At 41.6% G+C, this 10,303-nt stretch overlaps 1 pseudogene across 1 annotated transcript; it reads left to right on the plus strand.

Annotated features, from left to right (window-relative positions):
* Positions 1 to 6,514: 6,514 nt before the first annotated feature.
* LOC308560848 (T-complex protein 1 subunit zeta pseudogene) lies at positions 6,515 to 7,974 on the plus strand (annotated as a pseudogene). Its single transcript has one exon. The product of its transcript is annotated as a T-complex protein 1 subunit zeta pseudogene (transcript).
* The last annotated feature ends 2,329 nt before the right edge of the window (positions 7,975 to 10,303 follow it).

Consider the following 10,303-nt stretch of genomic DNA (forward strand, 5'->3'; position numbering starts at 1 on the left):
CAGTTGTCACCTTTCTTTCCCCCTCTCTAGCTTCACTGCTGAAACTGACAAATTAGCAGGCTTCCATCACAGATGGAGGGGGGACCATGGGGAACAAAGCCAGCCAAATTGCTGAACCATCTAGATTTGCTTTTAGACCTGCCAGAGGGGCTCAGGCACTGGGAGGGGAAATTTGGCAGACCCTGGAGGGTTTTCATGCAGGAGGGAGCTGTTTGAAGAGCTCTCAGGAATGCTGGCCTGTGGGGAAGGCTTGTGCGGAGTTGACCTTCTGAGAGCAGTATCAGGCATATCAAATCCCCTCACTGTTCTGAGATTCCTTCTTCCGTTTGACATTGCTAAAAATGGAATCAGCTGCAAACAGTATGTGACTGTGTATGGTAATTTGCATAAAGCTTGTTAAGTGTAACATTTAGCCAGAAACATGGTATGGGCTGGGATCAAAATATTATTTTTAAGATGAAATGGAGTAGCATTCTGGCAAGGCAGTGCAGTCTCGGAAGATTGCCCAACCCTTTTAAAATGGCTCTCTCCCAATGTACCTCTGCAAACCCTTGCAGTGGCTAAGCAGGCCTTTGCAGTAGCTTTCTATGCTGGAGGTAAAGACACGTCACTCAGCTACAGGCAGTCCCGGGTTCTACGTCTTACCAACAGGACCCTGTCAGTTCTGCAGCAGCGGCCCGTGAAATCCAGGAGAACTGGGTAGATTTTTAGAGTAAATCCAGCTTGTGAAGTTACTGTGTTCTTTCCACAACTTTTTTTCTTGTGAATTGAGACCACATGGCATAGAACAAGTTGCATTTAGGCCTTTTATTAAAACAGTATTGACATGATTTGTCTGCCTTTGGCGCATAGTCAAATCTACCTCTGCTAACAAATACGCTTCACTTTAGATGTTTTGAGTTAAAGGCACTGGAAAACCTAGGAGTCCAACCCATCAGCTGTAATAAATTTGTATTAATTCCAAGAACTGGAAAGCTTTTAAAGAAAAAATTGCTCTTTGGGTTTTTTCCTAGTCATTCATGTGTGTCACCGGATATAATAAAATCATACCTCATTGTGTTTAATTTTGTCACCATGAATGCTGACCTTGAGGGACATGCCATAGCGTGTCTCACTAATGGAATCAGCTTGAGTGAGGGCTATATTTAATATAAACTTGGTAAATGGTTAGCCTGACCTGGACCTCAAGTTGGTTTTTGGTGTCTTAGTCTATTTGGGCTGCTTTAACAAACTATCATAGACTGGGTAGCTTATTAACAACATAAATCTATTTCTCACTGTTCTGACGGCTAGAAGTCCAAGATCAGGGTGCAGTACCATTGAGTGAGGGTCCCCTTCTGGGTCACAGGCATCTCATTTGTTGTATCCTCACACGGTGAAGGGGGGCCAAGCTAGCTCTCTGGAGCCTCTTCTGTAAGAACACTAATCCTATTCATGAGAGCTCCACACTCATAACCTCCCAAAGGCCCCACCTCTAATACAATCACTTTGGGCATCTTAATTAGGCGGCGATACAGACATTCAGACCTTAGCACTTGGGTTTCCCCCCAACCTCTTAATTGCTTTCCCTAGATGCTTCATACAAATTAGAGAAAACTTCCAAAGTAAGGGGAAGGAGAGATTAAAAATGGAATATAAAAAGGAAAGAAAGAGGTCCTGGCTGATGTGGCTCAGATGGTTGGAGCATCATGGCCCGGTGCTCCAAAAGGTGGCGGGTCCGATTCCCAGTCATGGCACATACCAGGCTGCGGTTCTGTCCCCGGGCAGGCACATAGGGGAGGCAGCTGACTGAGGTCTCCCTCTCACATCAGTGTCTCTCTTACACCAACGTCTCTCTCTCCCTTCCTCTCTCTTAAAGAAAGAAAGGAAGGAGAAAGAAGAGAAGCCAGAAAGACAGGGAGGGATAGAAGATGAAGAAGAAATGAAGGAAAGTATGACAGAAGAAAGTGGAGGAGAGGGAAGCAGGAGAGGAAATAGCAGAGGCGAAACATCCATTTAACACCCTGAACTGAGCAGGTTCCCTTGAGCCTCAAGGGGGCTCCGGGCGACTCTGCCTCCTCCCTTTGGTGGAAGCATCAAGTGAGGGGTTTCTCTGTAAATTATTTTTGCTTTTTTATTCCCTAAAAGAAAGCACTCTATTAGATTAACAAGTAATTCGAGCTTGGGGGCCTGTGAAGTCTAATTAAGATCCAGTTCCCATCGAGAAAGGGGAAAGGCGCGCTGTATCCTGAGCCCATGGGCTCATGCTTGACCTTTTGACCTTTCAGCAATGATCGTAATGGCATAAAACGGACAGCCCTCAGCTGAGGTTTGCAGAAACAGAATTTAATCTGGAAGGTATATGATGTATTCCCCCCAATGAGTTTTTTTTCTTTAACTTAAACACACTCACGCAAAGTGCTAGAATTTAAGGCTTTTCAAGTAATTAAGCAGAGGCATGTTATATATCATTGGATCTTTCCATCGCCCAACAACATAGCTGAGTTTTCAGGCCAGTGGTGACAACCCGTAGTGATCTCTGTAACAGGGCCATTCCACCACATAATCACTGGCTCCTTGGCTTTGGTGCCCATCTTTTCTTTGTGTCAGCAGCCCTGAATGACAGTGTCACTCTTTCTTTCTTATGGCTCTGAGGACAGGTAGATAGGGAATTCATTATTTATTTACTTAACAAAAAGAAGAGCTCATTTCAAAAGGACACAGTGCAGGGGAGCTGGGCTGTATGTGATGAGCTTTTTTGAGGATTTACATACTCAGGAAGGTAAACAGGCAGTCCATCTGTTCCATGTTATTATTTCATATCTGAACAATGCCTCTCTTTTGTCCGATTTGAACCCTGGAATGTTCCTCTTAATTTTATAGTTTTGTCATTCCCATAGGAGGTACATCCTTAGCAATGTCACCAGAATGAAATGGTGAGAGATGGATGGTGTCCTTTGCCAATGACATTGGAAAGGAGAAAAAAAATTCATGAATTTAACATTTACTTAATTTTAGATTATTAGAACACTATGAGAGTATTATTTAAGGGAGATAACAAAGGGTCACACATGTCTCATTTACTTTGTGCCCCTCACTGTACCCCACATCTTTACACACTGTGTCCTCACCTCAAATCCAACAGGTAAGTATCATTATCCCCATTTTACAGATGAATGGCCTGAAGCTTAATTAAAGAAGTTAAGTGACTTGCCAGGTCATTAGCTAGTAAGTGGAAGAGAAAGGATTTAAATTCCGGCTGATGGACTCTAAAATGACACTCCTTATCTCTGCCTGATTCATGTCCTGAATTCGACTGGGTTCAAATCCTGGCTCAGCCATGCTGCACGTATCTATTACTGATATATGACCATAAGCTGGTCACTCAACCTCTGTACTCAGTTTCTTTATCATAAAATGTAAATAATTATAGGAGCTACCATCCTAGAGCTGTTGTGAGAATTAAGTGAATTGATAAGAAGTTAAGTGCCTAGAACAGTGCACTTAGCCATGCTCACGGTAAGCCCTCATAAATGTAGCCATTAATAAAAATGTTTGTAATTAATATATATAATCACCCTTCATTATATGGCACTTGTTATTTTATCCTGGTTCTAAAAAATCTATTGTACGTGTGCCTTTTATTGAAAGCCTACTCAAACCTGCTTTGGAAGCAAAATGGGTGTAACGAATGCTTGAATTAATTCCACATTTTGCTGCACTGAAGGGCCTGTTGCAGAATATTTGCCCTGCCCCCCTACAGGGGACCTGAGCAGGGACTGTCCATGAGGACACCATCTGGTGACCCTGAAATGGTGCCCTCACAGCATTCCATCACCAGGAAGACAGGCGACAGATGATTAGTGAAAATAAAAATTTAGTTGGAAAGTAATTGGGAATGATTCTACTTTCACATATGGGCAAAGCCTGACTGGAACTAGGGAGATCTTCCTTTCTTGGTTTCCTTTCAAGGTCTTGCGAAAAGCTCTGAAAAACATCCCATGCCATCTGGCCTAATTTTTTTTATAATTGTGACTTCTAAAAGTAAATATGGTCAAAGAAGGTATTTGGAATAAAAGAAACTAATAAAATTCTTGTAACATCGTGAGGTTGCCCTAAGTGTCAGTCACTTATTTATTCATTTCTTCTTTTACTCTCTTAATCATTAATTCTAAAGCACCCATTCTGTACAAAGAAGTGTGCTGGTGTGGGAAATTCAAAGATGAATATCTTATGAGTGACTATTTATTGAATCTCTGCTTATTTAGCACACTATGAGGAACAAAAGGCCCTATGCTAGAGAGCTCAAGCAAAATGAAAAGTTTATTAGATGTAAATAAAACGTCCACTGGTAGATCTCATCCTTCAACAGGGCTTGATCCAGAGCTCAGGTGATATCACCAAGGTTATCTTCCTCTCTCTCTGCTTCTCAGTTCTGCTTCCCTCTGAGATGGCTTTAGACTCTGCAGACCTCCAGGACACCCCATCACAGCTTCAAGACTGAGGCAGGGAGGGCACTTCTCTGTGCCAGTTCCTCCAGCAAAGTCTCAGGGTTCACTCTAATTTGGTGTGTTTGGCCTGACTCGAACCACATGCTCATCTCTGACTGGCTAGACTTGGAGCATTTGTTCTCCACTGGAGTCTGGAATTAGATTCACGGAAAGGTCATGGATTGTGAGGTAGAAATGGATGGTGCCCAGAGGAAGACCAGGGTATTGTAACTGGAGAAACGGAAATGCAGGGAAAAGAAATGTCCATTATGATTGGCTGGCATAGCAAACTCTCCAAATCTATTTTTCTCTGATTTTTAGTTGGGCTCAAGGCCACGTAGATAAAGAAATAAGCTCCAACTTCCCCTGAAGCAAGCTTGGTTATAGGAATAGGTTATGCGATGTAAGCAGGAGGGTAGGACAAATCTTCCAGGTATCTTCCTTAAAAGAAAGCAGGTGCTTGCCCTTTGCACTTCTCATCTCCATCCCTTCTATCACCCGGCCATGTCCTGAACCAGAGGCAGATGGCCATACCCTAGGGCCAGCTAGAAGGTGCCAAGAAATGCCAAGGCCAGAATTCAAGCAGAGATTGGTTTGACTTTAAGTCTACTGTTTTTTCCACTGAGCCATTTTATCAGGGATTTGGACACAAAGAGTTTTCTCAATCACAGATGTAAGGCAAGTATATAATACACAAAGAGACATCCGAATGGAGTCTGAGCAAGTTCACAGCTCAGTATTGACTTTGTGGAGTGAGAAGTGACTTTGGAGTGAGAAACTTCCCTACTTGCTAAGTGCAATTATGGGCAAATAAAGAAAACTTCCTAAGTCTCAGTTTCTACATAGGTAAAGTAAATAATGACATTGCAAAGATATAATGAAATAATCAATGTAAAGTGACTAGAACGGTTCCTGGCACAAAAATTGTGGTCATTCTCTGCCTTCATTTCCTCCTCTTTTTACTCCTCCAAGTTAGAATGTGATAAGTACCCAAAGAAAAGCAATAAATGTTTTAAAGAGAGAAGTTAGTTTGAGTCTTAAAAGAAAATGGTATTTCAGGGGTTTTTTTTGTTGTGTTTTTTTTGTTTGTTTGGATATTCAGGTCCTATTCCTAGAAATTCTGGGGCTAGGTCTAGAAATCTGCATTAAAAAGTATCTGTGACCCAGCCCTGTGTGGCTCAGTTGGTTAAGCATCATCCCATGCACCAAAAAGTCGTCGGTTCAATTCCCAGTCAGGGCACATGCCCAGGTGGCGGGTTCAATGCCCAGCTGGGGAGTGTATGGGAGGCAGCCAATCGATGTTTCTCTCTCTTTTTCCCTCTTCCTTTCTCTCTCTCTGAAATCAATAAAAACATATATACATTTTTAAAAGTGTCTTTGTTGATTCTTCTTCAGGTAAACCATAGATCATATTTTGGGAAATGATTGGTTAGGAGATAACATTGGAGAAGTAGGTGGAAAAAAGGAAGGAAGAAATGAAGAAAGAAGAAAGGAAAAAATATAGGATGAAGGTAAATATTGGAAAAACTAGAAATGCTGAGCTACAAAATTTGAACTCGATAGTTAATGGAGACATTTTATGTTTTTGAATAGTTTCTAATCCAATCTTTGAGTTAGAAAAGATAATCTGATAATTGTATGTTGAAAGACTTGAAGGAAGATAACTGAATTAGGAAGCTCATATGTGTGCTGTTACAAGGCTAGGTAACAGAAAGAACTCATAGAAATTAAAAAGGTTTTAAAAATGCTGTTTAGGAGATGAATGATGAGGAACTTGAGCCTGTGTACGTTCCATTTAAGAGGCCATCAGGACATGTAGCAGCCAGTGAAAAGGCAAATCTATAGTTATTTAAGGAGAAGTCAATAAAATTTTATGTCACTGAGCCAGCTTTAAGCATCCTTTGTGGTGTGCTGGTCTCTTCCTCTTCTGCTGGCTCAGCTATAGTGGCTGTGAAGACCCTGAACCCCAAAGCCAAGGTGGCCTGAACCCACGCAGGTTGGCAGTCAACATCAGCATAGCCCAGGTGCTATAGGACGAGCTGAGGACCAACTTGGGACCTAGGGGCACCATGAAGATGCTTGTTTCTGGTGCTGGAGACATCAAGCTTACTAAAGATGGCAATGTGCTCCTTTATAAAATGCAAAACCAACACCCAACAGCCTCCTCATTAGCTAAGGTAACAATAGCCCAGGATGACATAACTGGTGATGGTACCACCTCCACTGTCCTAACCATTGGAGAGCTGCTGAAACAGATAGATCTCTACATTTCTGAAGGTCTTCATCCCAGAACAGTAACAGAAGTATTTGAAGCTTTAAAGAAAAGGGCCTTTTAGTTTTTGGAACAAGACAAAGTAAGCAAAGAGATGGACAGAGAAATACTCATAGATGTGGCCAGAACATCTCTGCATACTAAAGTTCATGCTGAATTTGCTGATGTCTTAAAAGAGGCTACGATTGACTCCATTTTGACCATTAAAACACAAGATGAACCTATTGACCTCTTCGTGGTTGAGATCATGAAGATGAAATGTAAATCTGAAACTGATACAAGCTTAATCAGAGGTCTTGTTTTGGACCATGGGGCATGGCATTCTGATATGAAAAAAAAGAGTAAAAGATGCTTATAATCATCACATGCAATATGTCATTAGAATATGAAAAAACTGAAGTGAATTCTGGCTTTTTTTTACAAGATTGCTGAAGAGAGAAACTAGTAAAACCTGAAGGGAAATTCACTGAAGATAGAGTTAAAAAAATAATAGAACTGAAAAAGAAAGTCTGTGGTGACTCAGACGAAGGATTTATTGTTCTAATCAAAAGGGAACTGACCCATTTTCCTTAGATGCTCTCGCAAAAGGAGAAACATGGAAAGGTGGACTCTTGCTTGTGGGGTGGTGTGGCTCTAAATTCTTTTGATGACCTACATCCTGATTCTTTTGGATAGGCAGGACTTGTCTATGAGTATACCTTGGGAGAAGAGAAGCTCACCTTTATTGAGAAATGTAACAATTCTAGCTGTCCCATTATTGATCAAAAAACCAAATAAGCACACATTCACTCAAATCAAAGATGCAATAAGAGATGGCTTGAGAACTGTTAGAAGTGCTATTGATGGTGGCTGTGTAGTTCCAAGTGCTGGTGCATTGCAAGTGGCAATGGCAAAAACCTAATTACATATAAGCCCAGTGTAAAGGGCAGGGCCCAACTTGGAGTTCAAGCATTCGCTGATGCCCATGTGCTCACTGTTCCCGAGGTTCTTGCTCAGAAGTCTGGTTTTGATCTTCAGGAAACACTAGTTAAAGTTCAAGCAGAACATTTGGAATCAGGTCAACTTCTGGTTGTGGACCAGAACGCAGGTGAGCCAATGGTGGCAGCAACAGTAGGCACGTGGGACAACTATTGTGTAAAGAATGAGCTTCTCCACTCCTGCACTGTGATCGCCACTGACATTCTCCTGCTCGATGAGATCATGAGAGCTGGAATGCCTTCTCTAAAAGGTTGAATTGAAGCTTCCCTTGTATTATCTGAATCATGAAGATGCTACAGAGTGGTCCTAAGTATATCTGTGGAATTTTTGTCCAAGCTTCAAATGATTTTCAAAGGAATTTTCTTTTTCCATATGAAGAAAGGAGAGAACGCTGGCACCTATTAAAATTCCAATGTCTGAAATTATAATTACAGTATTTTTTTCATTGCACTCAGTGTATACACATAAAGCAGGCAGTTTTTACCCAATGCACAGGATGTTATGCTTTAGCTTTTGTGATTAAAAAAAAAAACATGTTAGAAAAGCATTTATCTACCTTATTAAACATCCCTTGGAAAACAAAATACCACAGAATAAAATTTCATGTGATTCCTCAAATTTTGGAACTTAAAAAAATAATAACAATAACACCAGCAACAACGACAGTAATAATTTGGGCAAAAGTGATTATCATTATTTCTATTTAACTCATTCAACCACCTTGGGGTCATATGGCGAGGTTCAAACTGTCATCACTATTAGTTAGCAAGTAACTGAGCTGCCCTCAAGCAGTTGAAGAGCAAAGCAAAGTGGAATGTATGTAACCCAATCCCACCAGGGAAGCCAACCCACAGAGCACATATAGTTGCCTATAGCTGAAGCTGCATGCCCAAGCCTGAAACTTAATAATCTTATCAGAGTAATTGGCCACAGGTGGTCCACACAGCTGGGTGAACAGCTGAGCCTGTTCACTGCTTTTTGAGGCTATCTTAACAAGTTGTTTGAAGTTGGGTGTGTGTGATCTCTCTACTACTCTTAGTGCTTCTCACCTAGAAGCTATTTTGTCCCTCGGGGAACACTTGGCAATATCTGGAGACATTTTTTATTGCCACAATGTATTGCTACTGGCATCTAGAGGGCAGAGGCTGGGGATGCTGCTTAAACATCCTACAACGCTCAGGACAGCCCTGAATAACTAGTAATTATTCAGCCCAAAGTGCCAAGATGAGGAAACCACGCTCTTTTAAAACACAGACATGGGTTCTGTGTCTTCCTCTAATAACTTATTTTGTTTAGCAGAACACAATGGCTGGATGATGATGAGGAACCAAAATAAAGTAGACTTATCCCAGCCCTGAACTTGGCAGTGTGTGTGTGTGTGTGTGTTCGTGTATGTGTGAGGGAGAGGGAGGGAGGGAGAGAGAGGGAGAGAGAGAGAGAGAGAAGAGTCATTGTGAAAAATAATTTTTAAGCAGAGACAGCAATCCAAATCTGAACAAAGAAAATCGTTTAATGCTAAGCCCTGACATCACATGCATAGCAATGCCAGAATTGTGAATGAGTGGGAAGAATCTAACCCAATAGCCTCCAATAAATGCACACGAATTGTGTGCAACAAGCACAATCCCCTTCCTCCCCAACAATGAACAACAAAAAACAAGTTAGGCAAATCCAGTCCTTCACAAAAATTCATCCTGTAATTTTCTACAGATTGGCAGTGATCACAGGAGTAGCATAACAAGAATATTGAAAAGGCAGGGGAGAAGTGGCATTCCCAGAAACAATCAGCCCTGGCAGCACTTCCCTCCTAGATGGGCATGAGGAATTTCCTGATGGGTTGTATATTATCTGCCCAGTGGGTGGTCTTGGAGTAGCAAGTAGGGAGGGCTCAGCAGGACCCAAAATGATAAGAGGAACAGTCAACCCTTGTTCTAGTTTAACCCCTAGAAATCTGCAAGTATGAAAGCTCTGGAACTATGGTTTAGAAAGAACAGAATAAACAAGTTTAGAGGCAATGTAATTAGGTTATACAGGAAAAGAAGTTGTCCTTTCCCTCTTTACTTTGTACCCACTCACCTTACCCTTTAAGGCAGGTCAAGAAAATGACCCTAGCCTCCTTCACAGTTGGCTAGCATATTCCTGAGAAAGGACTATACAAGCCATCAGCTCTATAACCTGTCACCTTGGGATTGATCACTATAAGTGAGAAACTTTTTCCTTAAGAAATTCAAGTGAAAGTTGCCAGTGAACTGTCCTTTCCAAGAGAAACATTGGCTTCTCCTGTGACATTTTCTGTTCCCCTCATTGCTGTTATTTTTATGTGCCTCCCTGTCCCACTGCCGTGGCATCTGTATTAGTTTCCCATGGTTGCGGTAGCATACTACTACAAATGGTGGCTCAAAATAACACAAATTTATTATCTTGTGTTCTGGAGGTCAGAAGTCCAGCATGGGTCTCGCTGGGCTAAAATCAAGGTATCAACAGGACTGCATTCTTTCTGGAGGATCTATGGGAGAATCTCTTTCCCTGCTTTTCCAGGCTCTAGAAATCACTTATATTCTATAGCTCATGCTCCCTTCCATCT

The sequence above is a fragment of the Miniopterus schreibersii genome, assembly GCF_964146895.1.
Source record: "Miniopterus schreibersii genome assembly, chromosome: 1".
Taxonomy (NCBI): domain Eukaryota; kingdom Metazoa; phylum Chordata; class Mammalia; order Chiroptera; family Miniopteridae; genus Miniopterus; species Miniopterus schreibersii.